The following is a 20,945-nucleotide window of genomic DNA, read 5'->3' as shown; positions in this document are numbered from 1 at the left end:
GGTTCCTGGTGTGTGTAGTTTCAGCAGGAAATTGAATCTAAGAATGTATTATTAAGATACACATGATGTATGGACAAGATTTATTGCCCGTCACGTTGACTGCCATGCGGCAGCAGAAGTCTGCTTTCCATCCCAGTGTCACCGGCGATAAATTTACGGACTGAAGTCGAAATGGCTGCGATGTATGACGCGTTCTTGCACTTATTGCAAAAACCGTAAATCATTCGCGGCGAGACATTTTTCCACGCCGCGTTTTCTGATGAAACGTTCTAAAAAAAAAATGTATTATTATTTTTTTGACTGAAGATCGCTCGGGTCACACCGCCGGAGTGACAGCATTGTTTGTATCGATCAGGCCGTGACCTATCTCGAAGCCTTCAAGACTCTTCCCGGTGTATTTCGTGCGCTCCTCCCTCCTGCCAACCTCCTTTTATTTCCTACATCTTCCCTCCCCTGCACGATTGAGCTTTTGTTGTCACTCATCCGGAGCGCACAATGAATACATTAATAAGGTTGGGAGGGGGGGGGGGCACCCAGAAAGCTTTTTTCTAGATTGATTTTTTTCGCTCCCTACCTTCCTGCTCTCTTGCGCCGCTCAATCTGTCAGCTTCTGGACATTTTCTGCTTCCCTGCTACCATGCAGGGCTCAGCCAAAATGGTTGTAAATCCACTCGAGCAAATGTTTGCTTAGCTCTTTAGGCACTGCGCTTGCTCAGTACTGCCCTCCTACCACAGAAGGAAGAGGCGTGAGGGCTTATTACCGAGCAGACCTTTACTAGTAAATTACGCTGCTGCTGCTGCTACGTACGGCACCGGGAGTACGTACGTATGTTGAACTTCTTCGGCGCCGTACGTAGCCAACCGTGCTAATCGGAGGTGCAGGCGAAGGACAGCAAACTGAACGCAGAGAGCAGTTCTAAGGACGGAAAGGAAAGCGGTTCTCGTTTAAAAAAGAAAGGCGCCGGTGCAGCCCTGCAAATCTTTGTTCATGCGACTCCTGGTGGAAAGGCTTTCCATAAGAGAAGCTATGGAGAAGATTTTAGCGTCCTCTGGTCCAACACCGTTTGAGACGAGGCTCCAAAGAAAGCTGTTTCTGGTGTGGACCAATCAGTTTCAAGGACAATGTATATATTATCGGAGCATGTTTTTTGTTTGCATTCTGACCACAAGCATCGTGGTTAATGCAGACATGATTCCTTGTAGAAGGTTTCAGTTTGGTGTTTTAACATCTTAACACAGCTGTTTTGTTTGCCAGCAAAAAGGGGAAAACATATTCTCATATCTACAGAGAGGGTAATATTGGCCTACTCTTTCATGCTGGAAGAGCATCCACATTTTACCCCTCGGCACACGTGACCTGCAGATGAACTGACTGCGTCGTACCCACACACCGCAGTCAGCGGGCACAGACGGGGTGAGGTTGGTGGGTGGGGGGTTTAAGAAACCAGCCCATCAGTTCAACTGCCGCGCTTCGAGATCGAACCTGCGACCTCTGGATTGCACATCCAGTGTGATACTCCACTACACATCGTGGCAGCATGCAATGCCGTGGGGGTCGTGCCCAGGCATCAATGTGGATACAACGTGCCCCCCGCCCCCCCCCCCTGGCTTCCCCAAGTCCTACTCCAGCTTGCGGATAGCTAAAGTAATGACGAATCTTGTTCCTTACATTCGAAATATATCTCCTACAGTCACCCGAAGCCTCGTTTGATAAGATACCCTGGCCGATAGCAAAACCATATACACACACACATTGTTGGTTTTATCAACCCGGGACTTGCCGCACAAAGGGCAAGGAACGGCTCGTGTCAGTTTTGACGGGATGAGCTCCACGATTCTATTACAAAGCTATCTCTCATCGGCACCGCATCCGCCAGTCTTTATGTGTAGCCACGTTTCGCTATTTTTAAGCTTGCATTTTGCCCTGCCCAGTCGTTTCCGTCATTCCCACAAACCCCTGGTAACGCTTTTGACAGTTTATTGTTGTTGTTGTTATTGTTGTTGTTATTGTTGTTGTTATTGTTGTTGTTATTGTTGTTGTTGTTATTGTACGTGCAGCGATTGGGATGAGAGCTGAGAGAGGTGTCCCCAAAGCAATGCCCCCCTCACCCCCCCCCCCAAACTCTTCACTGCAGCGATTCCATAGCTGCAGAATCAACAGCCGTGTGGACTCCGGGTGCTGATTCGCACCAAGGGGATCATTTCACATTAGAGGCGCTATTGACCGTTTTGAATTGGCGTGCCGTCTTGTGAACACGACCAGCCCACTGTCGCCGGTCTAGTCTCAATCTTCTCTCTTCTTACAACGGGACACAGTGGCCCGGGCCTCATGAAGACTTCTAGATTTGAAGCTTTCGTGACTGCAAGGATTCGACCGAAAGAACTAAGAGTATGACCCCATGAAGACTGTAAGGGCGGCACTCGCGTTCACCATTGTGGCAGCACTGCCTCGCACTGCGACTCGTGCTGTTAGTCGGTCATATAATTAAAATACGCCACCCGGGGATTGCCAGAACTCCTGCAATAATGAAAGGCAATTAGACAGGAAACAAAGAGGCATTAGCAAACAAAAGAGCCTCGGGTTATCTCAGCCAATCTGGTAACGTGATACTGGCCTTGCTAATCATTGCGAAGTTATCCACTGGAGATGCCTCCCAGAATTACCTTGTGATGCAGCCAACACCGCTACGTTGAATACATTTTTGGTAATAAAAAAAACGTTGCTGTAATTTGGAACAACTAAGTGTTTTTAATATTACGTGTTAGCTTGTAATGCAGCCAACAAGACTACAGTGGTTATATTATTGGAATTAAAAAAACTAATTTTTCAGTATTATGGAAAAAAAGACTCATTAAAATTATATTTTAGATTAATTTGCTTATGATGCAGCAAACATGACTGCGTTAATTACATTTTTGCAATTTATTTAGTTAATTATTATATTTTCGAGAGAGAGAGAAAAAAAACTAAAGTCAATTACATTTAATAGTTTAAATCCTTTTTCCCGGCTGAAGCTATTTTTGGTGCTTGTTGGAATTTCAGAGTAATTTCATTGTTTATCACAAATCATACACCCTATGTATGCGCAAATTCAGAGGTCCACAGCTTATTGTAGAATCTGATATGTCTCTTTAATCTGCGTACAGTACATATGTAATGGGCCCAGCTGGTGTGATTTTTTTGTCTTGGCTGTCTCTTATATAATACGGTGAATGTTGCCGTCGTTTCATGGATGGCACACTGGACTTGAAATCCAGAGGTCCCCAGTTCGATTTGATCTCCTGGTGTGGCATTTTAAACGATGGTGCAAGATTCTTAAATCTCCCTTCCTCTGGCCGCCCAGCAGTACAGACGAGTACGACAATTAGTAGATCGGCAAGATCACGTGCGGTGAGACGCAAGTGTGGGCACGCTAGCGTATGTTGAAGGAAGTGAAATGGGACGGAGCAAGGTAATTGCCGATGGTCGAGACTGATGCTGGAGTGGCAGCCAGAGGAGAAAAAGAGATTCCCAAGAGGATGTCCACCATGAAAGTGGAGTGATGGTATCAGCTCTCATGCAAGGAGCGAGACTGATTGTTTCATAGCGACACCGTGAGATGGTGGAGGCTTACGAAGGCCTTTCGTCTAGCAGTGGATACGTTCTTTCCCCGCACTTCCGATTAGCACAATTGGCTACGTACGGTGCTAAATAAGTTCAACATACATGGCTGATGATAGTATGTAAATGCAAACGTATCTCACGTTGCCCTACTCAACAGCGGGATGTGCATCGCAGGGAGCAAGGAGTCTATTTAAATGTTTTTTTAAGATGGGAACAGTCTTAGGCAGAGGAGAAGAGGCTCTTCAGCTTGGACCTGAGCGAGGGCTGGGAGTTGAGAGCACGAACGACCGAGTGCAGGGAGTTCCAGATCACAGGTGGTGGGTGCATTGAGGGTTGGGTGGGTGGGTGGGGGGTAATTGAGGAGAAGCAACCTCCCACTGATCTGAAGAACAGGTCTGTCTTCTCCACAGACCTGTTCTTCACCTGAGGACGGCTGCTTGCGTTGTGGCCGAAACGTCGTGAGAATTATTTTATTATGTTTTATTTTTATTATTTTATTATTTCCATTCTACGTGACTTTACCGAAAGAATCAAGAAGATGAATCCCTGCAGTCACGAAAGCTTTAAATCGAAACCTCCCACTGAGTGAAGAGCGAATGGGCATGCATCGGGTGCCGCTTGCAAATCATGCATTTAACAAGATATGGAAATTGAGTGGGTGCAGCATTATTGGGTAGCAAGTGAATGAGCGACAGCCAGTGATTAACGGGCCTCATTACAAAGACCTGTATATGAATAATGGAGCTTTGTTTTCCACGCGTATGGCCCCCCTCACTCCTCCTTAATTCAGAAATAATGAGGTCCCCACCTGCTCTGTGTTGTGGCGTGTACTCGGCGAGGTCTGTGTGTTATTAATAATAACAACAACGTTGTATAGACTGAGCCATATTCTCCGTAGGAACAACAACAACAGCAGCAACTGTTGTTGATGTCCAGGCCTCAATATTAAATATCGCAGATGGTTTGTACGCTTTCACTTTGCGTGACAAAAGCATTGGCATAAATTGAGGCGGGATAGGGAATGGAAGTTCAGCTAAATGCACGCTTGAATTGTCCCGTAAGCACCGTTGAGTGTTTATTTCCTCATATGCACGGGCCTTCTCCGGCGTCTCCGTTTTCCTCCCAAAGGCAAAATACTCCTAAATGAAAGCGGCCAAGCATCCCAATGCAAGGCCCTCCTAAATACGAGTCTTGAATCTCGGTGGAGATTTCCTTGATAAATAAACGATAATGTTCTGGAAAATAAATATGGGCTACATAACACCAATGACTCAAAAGTCAGTAGAAAACAACAAGCCCTACTTTATACAAGTCAAAGGTGCGTACCGCTAATACAAATACCGTACGACCACTGCTCGTGTTTCTCCACTTTAGCTAGCTCCTTAAAGTAATGGGCAATTAGTAAAGACCCACGGGCGTTGACAGCTGTCACTAATCTCAAACCGCGGAACGCACAGGTTCCTTCATTTGCTGGCAGCATTTCAGATGTTTAACGTGACGCTACTCACGGAAGCTGCTGCCCACTGGCTCGCTCGTCATCCTCGACGTGAGCATTTAGATGTCACGGCTCAATTCATTCCGTACGAAAGAAGAGGCGGCGGGGGGAGGGGTGGGACAAAAGTTCGTAGAGCTCCCCTTGCATTTCAATACAGCTCCTGGGCACGGCAGAACTCAGTAAAGACGTCTCTCTCATATTCGCAGCGACTCCCATGTCAGCTGTTCCTCCCTGGTCACACATGCCAAAGCTTTATCGCCGTGTTAAGTCAGACTAATGCCCGTTGTCACTTGCAATGCACACACGTGCACTGTCACTTGTGTCTCTGTGTGTGCCAATTGTGTTGAGCAGACGCAAACCAAAAAAAACAACATGCCACCCACGTGTTTGTCTCTGTTCACCATAGCTGTGCTATAATATCATCGTCATCATCATCGTCATAAGCCAATGTCTATCCACTGCTGAATGAAGGCCTCGCGAAGCTGCCACCCGTACCTTGAGGCCTTGTGCTGCCAAAGCCCCATCTAATCCTGCACGTGAACTAATCCCATCTCTCAGGTTCCTCGGATGCGTTCTCTCGCCTTCCGCTTCATTCCTGTCGCCACAGTCTCGTCCATCGGCAATCACATCCCTTCCGCGAGCGAGCCCTGCCAAAGCCCACTGACGCTTCTCAACAGTCAAAGACATGTCTCTCTCTCTGTCTTGCATCTTCCCCTGATCCCACGCGTGTTCATCTTTCTGTCTCTCAGTGCAACTCTCTGTTTTACTGGTAGGAACCACCTGGTTCCACCAGCCCACAGGGGATTATTGTGTCCGTCCGTCGTGCAGGGAAGGGCTGGGTGGGGAGGGAGGGGAGGGGCTGGGTGGGGAGGGTGGGGATGGGTGGGGGGTGGGAGGGGTGGGGCTGGGTGGGGAGGGGAGGGGCTGGTCACCCCGTGGTGCCCTTATAAAACTCAACATTTAACCTACTCACTCCGGCTTGTGCCCGCCCTCACAAGTCGGCCATATTTGCGGAATACACCACGCCGCCGTTGACCCTGGCCATTGACCGAGCAGCCCAACGTTCCTACCAGCTCCCTCCGCAGGAATGTGTTTCTCCATTGCTTTTCAGCTTTTGTTCCACTTGGGTTTGTTTGTGCCCATGCTCTGATCCGCGTCATAGCAGCTACACTTAATATGCACTGATTATAATTGTGTGCATTTTATGCGACGCATGATAATCTCAAATCAGCTATCTGCAATATGTATACTGTATATTTTATATCAATCCAGCGTGGTCGAGCACATCTTCAGGGTAAGGTGGTTAAAACTCATGATTGTGTTTCTAACACATGAAGAAAGCCATATTCACTTCTCTGTACCAGCAAATGTCTCAGTTTAATCATCATCATCAATTGTTCACGTTGAAGCCAAAACAAGTATTTTGGTTGCTGGGTCCCTCAAGCGCAATCATAATAAAGTCACAAATTGTATACACAGTTGCCAACGAGGCATTTATCATTGTTAATATTACCGTCAGTTTGTTGTTCATTTCTCCACCCACATATGTGCGCATTAGTTTGGCGACGAAGGAAAACATTTAAGGAACTAAACGTGTGGAAGAATGTGTGTTCTTGAGGCTGTAGCTGCCAGATTGCTCACCGATAACCCGAACTTACATCTCTCATTGTCCTCATCACCATCAGCCATGGCCAATACAAACAGCTCAATGTGGATTTAAATTTCGATTTAAAGCTTTCGTGACTGCAGGGATTCATCTTCTTGGTTCTTTCGGTAAAGTCACGTAGAATGGAAATAATCAAATAATAAAATAAAACATAATAAAATAATTATCACGACGCTTCGGCCACAACGCAAGCAGCCGTCCTCAGGTGAAGACCAGGTCTGTCGGGGAGACAGCGTTGTGGCCGAAACGTCGTAAGAATTATTTTATTATGTTTTATTTTATTATTTCCATCCTACGTGACTTTATCGAAAGAACCAAGAAGATGAGCTCAATGTGGATTATACACAGCAGTCATCGCCATTTACCGCGAAAACTTGTGGCAGGAGCCTCCTGCAAAAAGATTCAGGAGACTCGGCGAGGTTTTCCTGGGTTTAACAAACTTAGAAATTAAATAAAAGAAAACCATCCGCTGCATGATGAAGGCCTGCACAAGCTGCCGCCATCTCCCACAATCCTGCGGTGTAACAAGCCACCGAGCACCCCTGGACACGAGCTGATGTTGTGGCTCCATCTCCCCGGTGGACGTATTTCTCTCAGACGCTGCTCCATCCATTGGCTGCCACTCCCTCATTGTTCTTGCCCATCGGCCATCACCGCTTCTAGCGACGTGATATATCCCAACTCGATTACTTTTCTTCACAGTTTCAACCCAATGGGTCAAGTACAATGCTCACTTCCTACATTACCATTTCATTGCTTGATACATTGTATTTCAAGCGACTTAAAATACACGGTATGTTATAAATACCTTGAGTTATTGCCTCAAAGTCAGAAAGTCAAAGTTGTTTACATTTAAACGAGCATGGTGGGGTACTCATTTGAACCTTACAGCGGTACCCTGGGGTCCCATAGTATCCCGGCTCTCGCATAATGTCCGTGATGCAGTCATTTTGAGTCTGTTGATGGTCGGCGATGCGGCAATCGACTCATCTCGACGAGCTGTACACTATGCACTGCTACGGTGCGTACGAGCGTTCAGGGTTTCGGCGCAATCTTCCTCGCTGCGTTTCGGCATCGCGCAGTAGCACTGATTTCGCATTGATTGGTACCCCAGTCGCGGAGTGAAGTACACCCCTGGAAAATAAAATATTTAATTGCCTCGGCCCATTTTGTATTATTTGGTACTCCGGGGTCCCACCATAAGGTTAATTTATTGTTGATGGATTGGGTCACCACCGAATCCACGGACCAAATCCAGGCATGGTTCTTAGTCAGCCGAGGTCTATCAAAACTGTGCAGCACTGCCCATTATATTGGAGTAAAGTTCAACACAATGCCACCAGATCTCGTACACACAATCAATTCCTGCCGCCTGAACACAGATGCCAATTCGTGAAACTGTCCGGGTCAAACCAGGACAGGTGGCAACACTATATATCTCTAAGCCAGTGGTGGAAATTCCTCATTCCTATGGCAGGGGTGAACTCACCTGCAGGACAACCAGTGTTTGCCTGCCACGCGAAGCGTTAGGCATTGAACCTGCAGCGACAATGGTTACACTCATCTCCTGGCGGTGATTTAAAATTGCATCCTTCACGCTCCCAGCGCGGTACCACCCATCTGCATTTACATTGGTATAAAACTATAATGTTCTTCTTCTTGGTTCTTTCGGTAAAGTCACGTAGAAGGAGAATAATAAAATAATAAATAATAAAACATAATAAAATAATTCTCACGACGTTTCGGCCACAACGCAAGCAGCCGTCTTCACGTGGAGAACAGGTCTGTCGAGAAGGCAGACTCTGCCTTCTCGACAGACCTGTTCTCCACCTGTTCTCCACCTGAAGACGGCTGCTAGCGTTGTGGCCGAAACGTCGTGAGAATTATTTTATTATGTTTTATTTTTTATTATTTTATTATTCACCTTCTACGTGACTTTACCGAAAGAACCAAGAAGATGAATCCCTGCAGTCACGAAAGCTTTAAATCGAAATAAAACTACAATGGTTTGTGAAATATTACATTTCCTCCATGGCACGGAGTGGTGGCGCAGCAGCTAGCACGCTGCGCTATGAACCCAGCAACCTGGATTTGATTTCCAGTCATGGTTAACATCAGCGGCGAGTGATATCACAATCAGTCCTGGGCCGCCTCTAGGTCGACTCGGCTTTAAAATGTGTACTTTCAAATGAGTGGTGTGTAAACATCACCATTGGGGAGTCAAAGGCACCGACCACACCATTCCCTGATGCACCACACCGGCCTATAGAGAGGCTATAATGTAGATTTTTGGCTTTTTTGTATATGTATGTATATATAGAAGACTGTATTCGGACAAGATGAGATCTGCCGAGAGAGCCAGCGTTACTGGCACTTTAAGTGTAACAGCTTAGACGTTTTCCATCGCCATGGTGTGGGGAAAGCCTGTTTACTTTCGGCTTTTGCATTTAGATTTCGCATCTCCTTGCCAGAACTGCATTGATTTGTGATGTATCCTACGCTGGAATGCAGCAGCCAACACACGGGTGGCTTTAAAACCCATCCCAAATGATCTCAGCGCAAAATAAAAATGAATGTCTAATGCTAAGCAGTGCTTTTAACTCGAAGCATTCAATAGAATCTGGCACGTGGTCCCAACTTAATTTAGATTCTGCTCGATTCAATGTAACATATGCTTTCAGAACATCGTAAGTTATGAAGTAGTTGCGGAAAAAGGTACGTAATTATAAAAAAAAACATTGTTATAGAACTAAGCCATTCTGTATGTCGGAGATTGTGGGTTCGAGTCTGGGTTTCGCATAACGATTCCAGGTTCTGGAGTGCATCATGTTGATGGTCTCAGCCCAGGCACCGATGACTGCACAGGAAAAAAAACCCACCAGATTAAATCAGGGCTTAAACTTAATTTTGAAAAATAACAAAAAATCCAACTTTGAGAGTTAAAATGTCAAAAAAATTAACCCGTAATAACAAAGTTTTTCACTATAAATCCTTTAGGATGCGTGGTGGCTAGAGTCCTCTCGTCCTCTGGCTTGAGATGGCTGCCACCTATGGGTCAGATGATTGCCTGCCACCATCAAGCAATTGGCAATTAAATATAATTTATTTTTTCCTAAAAAGTGTAAAAAAAATTACAAAAAATTTCACGAAAATAAATTGTCATGCACAACGAGTCTGTGTGCAAAATGTCAGCTCGATTGGATCACGGAAAGTGGGTTAAAAAACGACCGAAAGATTTGCACGGTCGTAAGCGCGCAAGCGCGCAAGCAAGTGAACTTAATATAAAGGATTTAAAAATACGTTTCATTGCTATGAGACGAGCACCTCCATGGCGGAGTGTGTGGGAATGTGCAGAAGTATATCTCAGACGTAGCTCAGTGATATCTACTTCTGTAGGCCGCTCTCTAACACGCGGTGATGCACTGTCTTGTTCGATTTTTGAATGGACATTTCGTTTGGTGAAATGACATATAGCAGTGAAATATGGGTAAACTCAGCCTAAAGTGTGTAATACTAATGCAGTGTAATGCTCATGGAGTGTAAACAAAGGCGGATGGGTGTTGTTGTTGGCACGCACGACGTATCAGTGTGTTGTCCTGACCTTAATAGGTGCTCACTAACAACCAGACTAACAAGGGCATCCTTATACATTATTTATTTGTGCATTGTTTTTCATGTACACGTGTGTGTGTGTGGTTATCTAATCTAGCCCTGGGTCCTCCCCTCGATTAACTCAGCCTCGAATGAGTACTGTAACTGGTGCGGTGTGTGAACATCGCCAATAGGGAGACAAAGGCGGCCGGGCGTGGTTCTGGCCACCAAACCCCCTCTGTGCGCCACGCCAACCTTCTGAGATGTACGCTCACAGTACTTGCCCAAGAAGTCTATTTCTGGATTTATATAAGGGGGATCTTTGTCTTGTTTGTTGGGTACACAGTGTTCTTCGGTTATAGCATGCGGTGCAGTCGCCATATGTTTACTGAATACAACCCGTGTGTATAAAACAGACAGACCTAAGGCAATGTTTTACACTCTTGAGGCAGTATGTCTCTTGCAAGAGACCTTGGAATACTCAAGTAAAGCTCGATACACTCGGTGTGTCGTGAAACATTGTTCAAAATAATAGTCCGGTGTCAATTCATTTCCGCATGAAGGCCTCCTGCCGCCAGGTTGATCGTGGGCATTGTTTGACCATACTTCGCCGTGCGCGTCGGTGAGCACTGCTGCGGTAAGGTAGAGGTACGGTGGTAGCAGAGGTTGAAGGAGGGAGGCCCAGGACTGGTTTAATTATAATTACCACTCACCGCCGGTGGTAGCCGTGGCCAGGAATTGAACTCAGGATAATCAGATTCATTGCGCAGTGCGTGAACCGCTCTATTGCAACCATTTGTGTCGACCCACTGTTATGTTTAGGGGCCTCCCCACACTATGCGGGGAGGGTCATGTGGGGTCATTTGATCATACTTCACCGTGCCGGTCAGTGCGGGTTGATGAAAGTGTCGGGCATAGACATGGGAGCAAATAACTAAACTGAACAATTTTTTTTATATTTTACCAGGTAAGGCCCACTGAGCTATGAAGCTGTTTTTCAGAAGCGAGCCGGCTTTCACAAATGATAGCTTAACGAAGCAGTTCATCACGTGGAAATTTATAGCAGCAAAAACACTAAACTCTAAACTCATGTTTCTAATTGTGGAGGGAAAAACCGAAGGACCCGGAGAAAAATCTACGCAACCACAGGGAGAGAGACACCGCAAACTCTAAATACACAACAGGCGTCAGGGTCGGGATCGGACCCACGACCTCCTGTATTCCAGGCGAGGGAGTTAACGTCTTGTCACCGTGGGTGTAAAAATAGTACAACGGCAGAATAGTACAACAATGGACTTTACAACCCTGTCCTCTGCTGCCTGCAGTGTATCCCCGCAGCAGCCTATAACACCTGTTTTTTTGCCTGGTGGTTGCTCATATAAGCTCTGTTAAGGCTCAGCCCTGCTCAGCTTACGGCCAAAAAATCGCCCACGACGTGTCCGATCCCGTCTGCCCTCATACACGACAGCGTGAAACGATGTAATTGCATCGAATGAATAGAGCAGGGTCCTGCTTTTTTTTTTGTAACACAATCACATGAACCTTAACTGTGCTCTAGGGCACGCTGAACTGTCATACAATATTCATAACAGTTGCTGGCAGTAATGAAATGTAGATAAATAATATAACCTCTTAAGCATAATCGATATGAAGAGCTGACCACTAAAAACCCTTGATCAATAGAACCAAAGTGCACGTACACTGTGCCATGTACAGACGCTCGCGAGCAGAATGCTGACCTCCACGTAGCTACGTCGAGCCATGCCGGTACTCGGCGCGCTATAAATGTGCAACCCTAATAATGCCTTCTCACGAAACAAATGCATTTACTGGTGATGGTATTTCCTCCGACAATGTACGGTGTACAATTCAATACGGCGGATGATGAAGCGTTGCGTTTGCTCGAACCAATTTCAGTGTTTTCTAAATTTGCATTCTTGAAATATTACTCAATGCACGAACGTCAACGGCGCATCATTTAGTTTTGCTTCATGAACACAATCACACGACGTACCTGTGCCGATGCTTGCATCCTGGGATTATATCCCGTCATTGGAGGCAAGGAGAAAACGAAAGCAACGAATAGCAAAGGTGAGGATAAATCCTTGTTTGTTATAGCCCATTGGAGTAAATCTCCGCCGAGGTCCTTTCCCTTTCCCTCCCACGGCGCGCAGATTTCTGCGGGGAAATCGCCCCGTCTGCCGTCAAGCCAACATTCGGCACACACACACACACACACTCTCTCGTCCCCCCACCACCAACACCGCCGCTGTCGCCGCTATCACCCAGCGCTCGCCAACCCCTCCCCTCCCCCTCCTGCCCGCCCCGGCAGCCCACCAGCTTCACACGTTAGCACCCACGGGTGGATCAATAAGCACCCGTCCCCACCCACCCCCACCACACACACACGGAATGAAAGCAATTTAAATCTCGGCCGACACTCTTCTGCTCTGCTGCCGCAGCTGCACGTCGCTTGCCGGCCCCCGAAAATTCACTTTCACCAGTGAGTGGCTTTGCCACTGTTGCACTCTGGGCCGTTCCGCAAGCCGCAACGAAAGCCAATTTGTGCCCTCCCGAAATGTTCCCTCCCCCCTCCTCACCCGCCCCCCCCCCCGCCCCGTTTAGACAAACCGAGTTCGTCACCCCACCGCAATTCCTGCACATCAGAATCGGAAGTTTGTTTTTGCCGAGGTTATAAAGCCCTTGAGAGCGACGCAGCTTCCTGTGCAAAGGCCCACTCGGCCAGCAGAGAACAGTCGGCCTGGCCGATGACAATGTTTGCAAATAAAAACAATGAAATATAATCCTGCCCAGGGCTCGTGTTCTACGCCCTGCAATGAAGGGAGGATCTGGAACATTGCGAAACGCAGGTCGTACTTAAGAGGATGCCGCAGCGCACGAGTGTATTATAAGACAACAAAAAAAAACATTTTTTTCTGGCCTGGACTTTTGCAGCTGTTTTATGCTAATTTCAGGGTGCTGATTCCAAATATGATCTCAGATTTGCTCTATCACATCTCATTTTTATGCTATAGGCTTACCCCATTTTCATTGATTTTACCCGAAATTAACTCTGTCACTTATGATTGCAAGTTGTTGCGAGTCAGTGACTGCTTTAGTGTTAAAATATGGTGTTGTATTTTTAGGATAGTGTGTTTATAATATAATTTTATGTAGATATCCACATTTATTTCATATTTTTCTTCTGCAGTTTTTATAAAAAAAATGCAATATTTGATATCTCAAAAACCTGATGTGATGGACAAAAACTGATGCCAGATTTGGAATCGGCACCCCAAAATTACCTTAAACCCTTTGGAATACATTATGCCAGAAAAAGTGTGTTGACCAGTGTAATATATGTCACCATCATCTGCTGCGCGGTCTCGTGGCTGGGTATGACAGCACCGCAGAGGTGCTCAACAGCAGCTAGTCGCATTACCGCCACGAGACCCCATCGGGCAGCGCGTGCCGCAAGAAGTGCGTGACAGCAAGAGGATTTATGTCGAAGATGCCCTTGCAGCCGCCTATCTGTATTGCCAAACGGAATCCTAAATGAAGGACCTCTCTTGTTGCCTGCAACTGGGAAGGAGCGTTGGTCGTGGTAAGGATCGTGAGGCGGATGGCATATTTCCCTGCACACCCACTGATCGATGAGAAAACACATCAGAATAATGACCCTCTGCCCCGAAGCCATTCATTCTGTTGCTTTGCGGACGCGGGGTCTGCAGAGTTTTACGCGAAGACACACCGCATCGCCTGCGACTGCACTCAAGGCACTTTATCACCCGCGACAGATTTAAACAATATTGGGTATCAGCGCTCGGTCCCCGGCGTTTGAGGCTGTCTGCCGGTGTTGTTTTATTAATAAAACTTCAAATTGCGCATCATAGACTGCTGCAAGAAGGCTCCGCGAGTAAAACATTTACGAGACTCGAGCTGTCATCGTCTCCGCAGTGGCGACGCGACGACTTTTGCACTTAATTTGTGCAAAACTCTCACGGATATAAATTAGTGTATATATTCGCGACCAACAAGAAAAACGTGGGGGGGGGGGGGGATAAATAAACGGAGCTTCAAACGGTCGCTGATAAAGGATACAAAATGGGAAGAGCGCCCGTTTATCTTCTTGGTTCTTTCGGTAAAGTCACGTAGAAGGGAAATAATAAAATAATAAAAATAAAACATAATAAAATAATTCTCACGACGTTTCGGCCACAACGCAAGCAGCCGTCAGACGCTGTCTCCCTGACAGACCTGGTCTTCACCTGAGGACGGCTGCTTGCGTTGTGGCCGAAACGTCGTGAGAATTATTTTATTATGTTTAATTTTTTTTATTTTAATATTTCCCTTCTACGTGACTTTACCGAAAGAACCAAGAAGATGAATCCCCGCAGTCACGAAAGCTTTACATCGAAATTTAAGCGCCCGTTTAAATAAACAGTGCACTCATCGTTCAGTATGGGCCGAGAAAGCTTAGGAAAGCGTGGTCACAACAGATGCGTTTAATCGAAATGCATGCAATTCCCCTGCGATGCCACCAACGCATTCTATTGAACCGACGGCTCACACCTGAATCGGACTCTCTCCGCAAAAACAAAAAAAATCCCAGCTTGGCTTTTGCCAGCGCGGTGCCTGTAACGTATATGCCAAGGCAGCCAGCCACCAGGGCTGACAACATTTTAATGGCATTTTACCACGGGATGACAAACTGCGCACTGCCCGCCGCCAGCGAGTGCGGGGAAACCGGTCTAGTGCGGGAAGCTGCTTATCCAACTCCGGCGATGCGTTGACTTAGCGATGTGGACGAGGTCCAGCGTTCTTGGCCGTCTTTCACACGGCAAGTCGGCACTCATTATGTTCTGGGTGTTTTTTTTTCATCATCGGTGATGCCATGGAGGATGGGTGGGTGCAGTGGGGGGCGGGGGGTTGTTCCTTCTCAACTTGACAGACTGTTGGAGGGTGGGGGGGGACAATGGATTGTAGACCCGCCCCACTAAATATCGCTGTGTACAGAGAGGTAGGAACCAATATACTTCATTTTAACAGCATACAAACTAATATCTTTACCACAGATAACTTTTGATCTGCGCATTCAATCTTTCCATTTCACAAATGTGCCCCTTTGTTATATTTCTCCTCTACCTCAATGCGACCTCTCGTTGGCGTTTGGACTCACATTTCTCTCCGTTTGCCTTCTTCCCTTTTAACCCTCCACTTTCCCCGTGCACTGGAACCCGTTCCACAGACTCACTGGAAGGTCATTGGCGGGTGGGCTTGGGGGGGTGGGGGGCACAGCGGTAACACCCCGCAACGCGACGGTGGCCCTCGTCTGCTCTGCTGCGGGACACTTTGCTCTTCCTCGTGGTTCAGCAGCAGAGATCTCGGACCCCGCCATACAAGACGGTCGGTATCGGGACGCCTTAAGTCCACTCCAACTGAGTGTCTCCTGGCGCTGTCTCGCCTGACATTTGCTGCGACGCCATCGTGCAACACGGGATGGGCCACAACAACAACAACAATAACCCGTAAGCAATTCCCCGACCTCCCATCCACGGAAGACTTAAAAAACAAAATACGAAAGCGCTTCAAATGTTGTTGGTCGTTCTGGAAATTAAAATTGCGGCCGCTATTCATGTAGCTGGCACCAACCCATCATCCAGATGGCCAGAATCGTGGAATGCATTCAACATAAAGGACCAACACCTCATCGCCGACCTAACAGGTCCCTGGCTTCGACCTCCCGTGACTAACTTGGACTGCACTCAACCGAATCCGCACAGGACACAAGGCGGCCACCTGCTTCACGAGCGGAAGATGAGGGATGACCCCCGAGTGCGACTGTGGCCACGCATCCCGGACCGCGGAACGCATCGCATCAACCTGGCCCCGCACGCTTCATTTCTCCGCTTAGCATCTCGGGAAGCCGCCGAGTGGATCGACAAACTGGACGTCCCACTCTGAGCCCTTTCCCGTCGTCACGAAATCAGAAGAAATTTGCACGATTCATGACTAAATTACTTGTCCTAGAAATAGCATCACTCCATGGAGGAAAAAAAAAGCTGTAGCTGAGCCGAGTGGGCACAAGAAAGTGCCACGTAATCTGAGGCAGGGACTCGTACGCTTGTCCCCATCTGCTCTCTCACCCCGTCCTCTTTCTAATGAACGCCTGGTGGTGGTGACTGACACCACCTGAACCATTTGCCCTGGCCCCTTACGCTCCCGCCATCGTGATGCCATTCCGCCTTGTGAAACGGTGGCATCGCCCATGGCTTTCAACATCGACCGAGCGCGCAGCAATTGCTATCAAATTCCCGAACGCGGGGCACGCATGTACGTTTAACCTAAATTTAGATGTAAAGCTTTCGTGACTGCAGAGATTCATATTCTTGGTTCTTTCGGTAAAGTCACGTAGAAGGGAAACAATAAAATAAAAAAAATATATAAAACAATCAAATTCTCACGACGTTTCGACTGCAACACAAACGTCGTGAGAATTGTATTGTTTTATATATATATTTTTTTGTTTCCCTTCTACGTGACTTTACCGAAAGAACCAAGAATACGTTGAACCTCTTTCGCACCGCACGTAGCCAACCGCACTCATCGGAGGTGCATATCCACATCTGGCTTTTCCCACCTCAGAACTCCCTCGACGTCACGTGTAAATCGGTTCCATTTTACACGGGCGATAATTTAAAAGGACTCAAGTCTCGAGGCGCACACGTATGGGTCATTTAGTATGGCCAATGCCACACTCCGTGGGAGACGACGGAATGAAAGTTACGCGAGGAAGGACGCGCTGAGCAGGGGCGCTACAAGTGAGTGGCGAGGTTGGATTTGCGTGACAGGTGGCATCACTTACGCAGCAGGAGGGCAAAGATCTTGATGATGTTCCTGCCAGGAACCCCGCGTAGCGACTGAGAGAAGATGCTCGCTTGCGTACTGGCTTCCGAGAATGGGCTTGTGAAGGTTTGGCGGTGGGTAGGGATCCCTTGACCCCCTTTAAATGTAAGCCCCCCACCCTACCTCAACCCCCATCTAGGGCTGCCTCTGTGGACTTGAAACCCATTTCGTCAGGCCGCATCGCTGTTTTCAGTTCAGCGGCAAGCCACTTGCGGTCAGCCGAAATCGTGGCCGCTGCTTTGTTAATAATGGCCCCCTAAAGTACGATCGCCAATCTAATAACGGATCCTTTAAAAGCGGAGTTTGTTTACCCCCCCCCCCCCACTCCTTTAAGCGTGATATTGTCACTCTGCTGTTATTCCAGTCACGTCCTGCAGAGTAAAATAATTAATAAAAAAGGGGGCAGAATCGCTTCAAAGAGACGTGCGGATCGTGAGTGAATTCCTAATGATGGAGATTTTTTTGTACATTAACCCATTTACCATGCCGTAAAAAAAATATTCACACATTATGGAAGGGCTTTTGACAAAATTTGATCACATTTACCTAATGAGAACATAGCAGCAATGCGAAATTGACATCTTAAATTGTTCTCCGTGTGACGATAGGCGAGCTTCATATGTCGTCTTATGTGACATGTCAATATCTTCCTTTTGGTAAATTGCTTCTTGAAAAATTGGCTGCGATACTGACGACCAAAATAATGCTTTACGTTGATGCCTTTTGAAAGACCTAAAATGTGGACTGATTTTCTGAGTAGCTGCAGAACGAAACGCATTTTCTAAAAGGTATTGAGCCACCAATTATGGTGCTTATTTGCGTTTTAATGCAGCAAAACTCACTTAGAGCTCTGTGCCGACCATACGAAATTAATTATTTTCACAAATATAAATGCCGCCACCTGTCACCCTTCAACACCTTGTGTTGTTGGTGATGTATGTTACAGCCCTTTGTCAATCCGCTGCTTGATGAAGGCTTACCTACATTGTGTCGGTCATGGGATTTAAAAATAAAATGTGTTTACCTTACCATACCTCACCACGCTGATTAGTGCGGGTTCGTGAAGGGTGGGTGGGGGGCATAGTAGGGGGTGGTCCACACATCATTCTCGCCCTGGCCGGGAATCGAACTCAGGCAGGATTCTTTGTGCAGTGCGCTAACCACTGATCCATCTTGGGGGAAAAAAAACCCACTCCAACCACACTTCACAGGTATATTTTTTACCATGGTAGAACTCGCTTAGAGCTCCCGTGCCAACATTAGAAAATGATATATTTCACAAATATAAATGTCTACAACTATCACCCTTCAAACCCCTATCAAAATTGTGCCATTTCACATTATAGTACTGTTATTGGATGGCTTTGTAGTGGTTCTGCGAGTCTTAAATGTATATCACTCGATCTCAGGACTCTCAATTTATCTGCATGGTATACTACTCAATAATAATAATAGGGTCAAAAATTGACGGTCTCACCCCAGGTTCCCACCTGGTTAATACATTGATCAGTGCAAATGAGCCATGCAAAGAAAAACGATGTCTATGTCACGCAGTATAATGGAGAAAACACCACAATTCCTCTCAGCAACCGGAGCAAACATCCGCATTCAGCTTTCTGCTGGCCTATGCATTTATTATCTGGGAGTGATGCATGATTGGAATTACACTGAGAGACAGACAGAGGAACGCGTGAATTAGAGAAGAAACATAGGTTAATGGGAGCATTCAAACTGTGAAGGGAAAATAAACAATTGGGGCTTGGGCAGGAAGCGTCGCTCCGAGGGTTGATGGCGAGCGGTCAAGAATGATGACGGAGTTGCAGCCGCGAGATGAAATGCGCCTGAATATGACGGCCACCCAGGAGATGGAGCTACGAAATCGGCTCGCGTGCAGGTGCACTACGTGGATTATTGCATCACAGGAAGGCCTTCATCCAGCAGTGGATTGACCGTGACAGATTATGACGGTTTTCTTGGTTTTATGGGAATTTTTATTAACTGTAGAGGACATTCGATTTTTTTTCTAAACAAAGCATTATCTGTAATACATAAATTATGATTACGTAGGGTGGGGAGGAGCGACGGTACAGTGCCACTGCTTTATTAAACCAGCTGCCAGGGCTAACACGATTCCCAGCCGTGGCTAACACGAGTGGTGAGTAATTTCTGAACCGGTCATGAAACCCGCTTCACCATCCCATACCAGGCAGTGTTGTGAAGTATGGTCACATAACCACCCCCCCACTACAGCATGTGGACTCACACATCCAGCAGTGGATTGTCAAAGGGCTGTAAATTATTATTATCGATCAATGGATGAGTCGTTCCACCCCCGCTACGTAAACGCTCCACCGCAGGTCTGTCCGAGACCCCATGAGTTATCCTAAACCGCGCATTAGCATGCGCAACAATTCTTCACGTTTAAAAAATTAAGGCATTTGCACATCAAGGTCACAGCGGCTCAACGCGCACGTTGATTATTGCCGCACGCCCCTGTCGGGATTTTATATATTTTAAACACCTGCTCAAGGCAAAGATAAACTCTTTGCACTGAAGTCAAGTTCTTTGACCGTGGTTGGTTGGTGGCGTTGCCACCAGTACAACAAACGTTAATTGGCATGGTCACGGTCAAATATAAAAGCGGCATTGATGCGGCGATGTTTGCCCACAAAACTAAAGTTGGCACGGTCATGAACTCGTTCAAGAAATATGAACGATAACAATCCCCCAGTGCCGATTATCGTAGAAGCAAAAGTAGCATATGCTACGGGCCCCGATATTTAAGGGCCCCGCGCTAAATGTTTTCAAGCTATCAATTCCGCTTCAGTGATTCTGCACTTGCTCTTACGGTCGAATTATACTGCCTTCAAACTTTTATGAACGACTGGGTGTTTAAGGTTAGCGATTTGTCATATTATCTGGCTGTATAGCAAAGTAAAACATCCAATTACTTTACTATGCAAGTAATTTTTATAATATATTTAAGTGTTTTATTATATTTAGGGCCCCTTTATAACATATGGTTTAATCCGGCACTGCAACCCCCCTCCTCACGCCACACAGAAACGTTACCTATTTCCTTCCCTGTGAAAATGACGCATCATGCACATTTAACCGGCGCTGCCTCCACCAAATGTGGCGCTTCTCCTCACGAAGGGCATACAGGCTGCACATCTGGAAAACCCCGCGCACTCTTCTGAGGGGAAATGCTGCTCTGCGAAACTATACAAGGGCACACACGAATCTAACTATAGCTGTTGTCAGGATGTTGTAATGGCAGAGTAATTCCACTGCATCGATGCAAGGTTATACGCTGTAAATAGCCTCAGAGTACTTGACGGCTGTGAGTGCATTTTTAGAAGCAAGAGAGAAACGTACTAATTGATTGTAAACATTTTGAGTAGAAGAAAAATAAGAAGAAAAACCGCACGCTATTGCTGCCAACAGCCAGCATCCTTGTTTACAGACAAACTCTCCCCACAATGCACCGTGAATGACAGCGGCGCTTTATTGGGGCAGGCATCGCGGCGTGTGATTATTTGAACAATTGTCGCAACAAAAATATCATCGCCGAAAAATGAAGGCTTTTATTTGCCGAGAGCCGCAGCATCGATTCACAACCTGAGCAGAGTGGTAATATCTTGAAATGAAAGAGATTTATTTTTTTGGGGGGGGAGGGGGCT

The 20,945-nt window shown here is 46.7% G+C and overlaps 1 protein-coding gene across 5 annotated transcripts in view; it reads right to left on the bottom strand.

Annotated features, from left to right (window-relative positions):
- The window catches only part of GPR22 (G protein-coupled receptor 22), a 55,600-nt gene that overhangs the window by 11,411 nt on the left and 23,244 nt on the right, over nucleotides 1-20,945 (bottom strand). For 2 of the 5 annotated variants that reach the window (XM_061562880.1, XM_061562877.1), the window contains exon 2: nucleotides 12,371-12,389. The exons of 2 other annotated variants lie outside the window; for them this stretch is intronic. The gene's annotated coding sequence lies outside the window, so the exon portion shown is untranslated. Of the gene's footprint in view, nucleotides 1-12,370; nucleotides 12,584-20,945 lie in introns of those variants that run through there. One more of the 5 variants, XM_061562879.1, reaches the window with a different exon arrangement.

Source organism: Lethenteron reissneri, chromosome 30 (assembly GCF_015708825.2).
Source record: "Lethenteron reissneri isolate LAM-NWPU_2019-01 chromosome 30, ASM1570882v1, whole genome shotgun sequence".
NCBI lineage: Eukaryota > Metazoa > Chordata > Hyperoartia > Petromyzontiformes > Petromyzontidae > Lethenteron > Lethenteron reissneri.
Note: the sequence above shows the minus strand (reverse complement) of the source record. Positions and strands in the feature narration are given on the sequence as shown.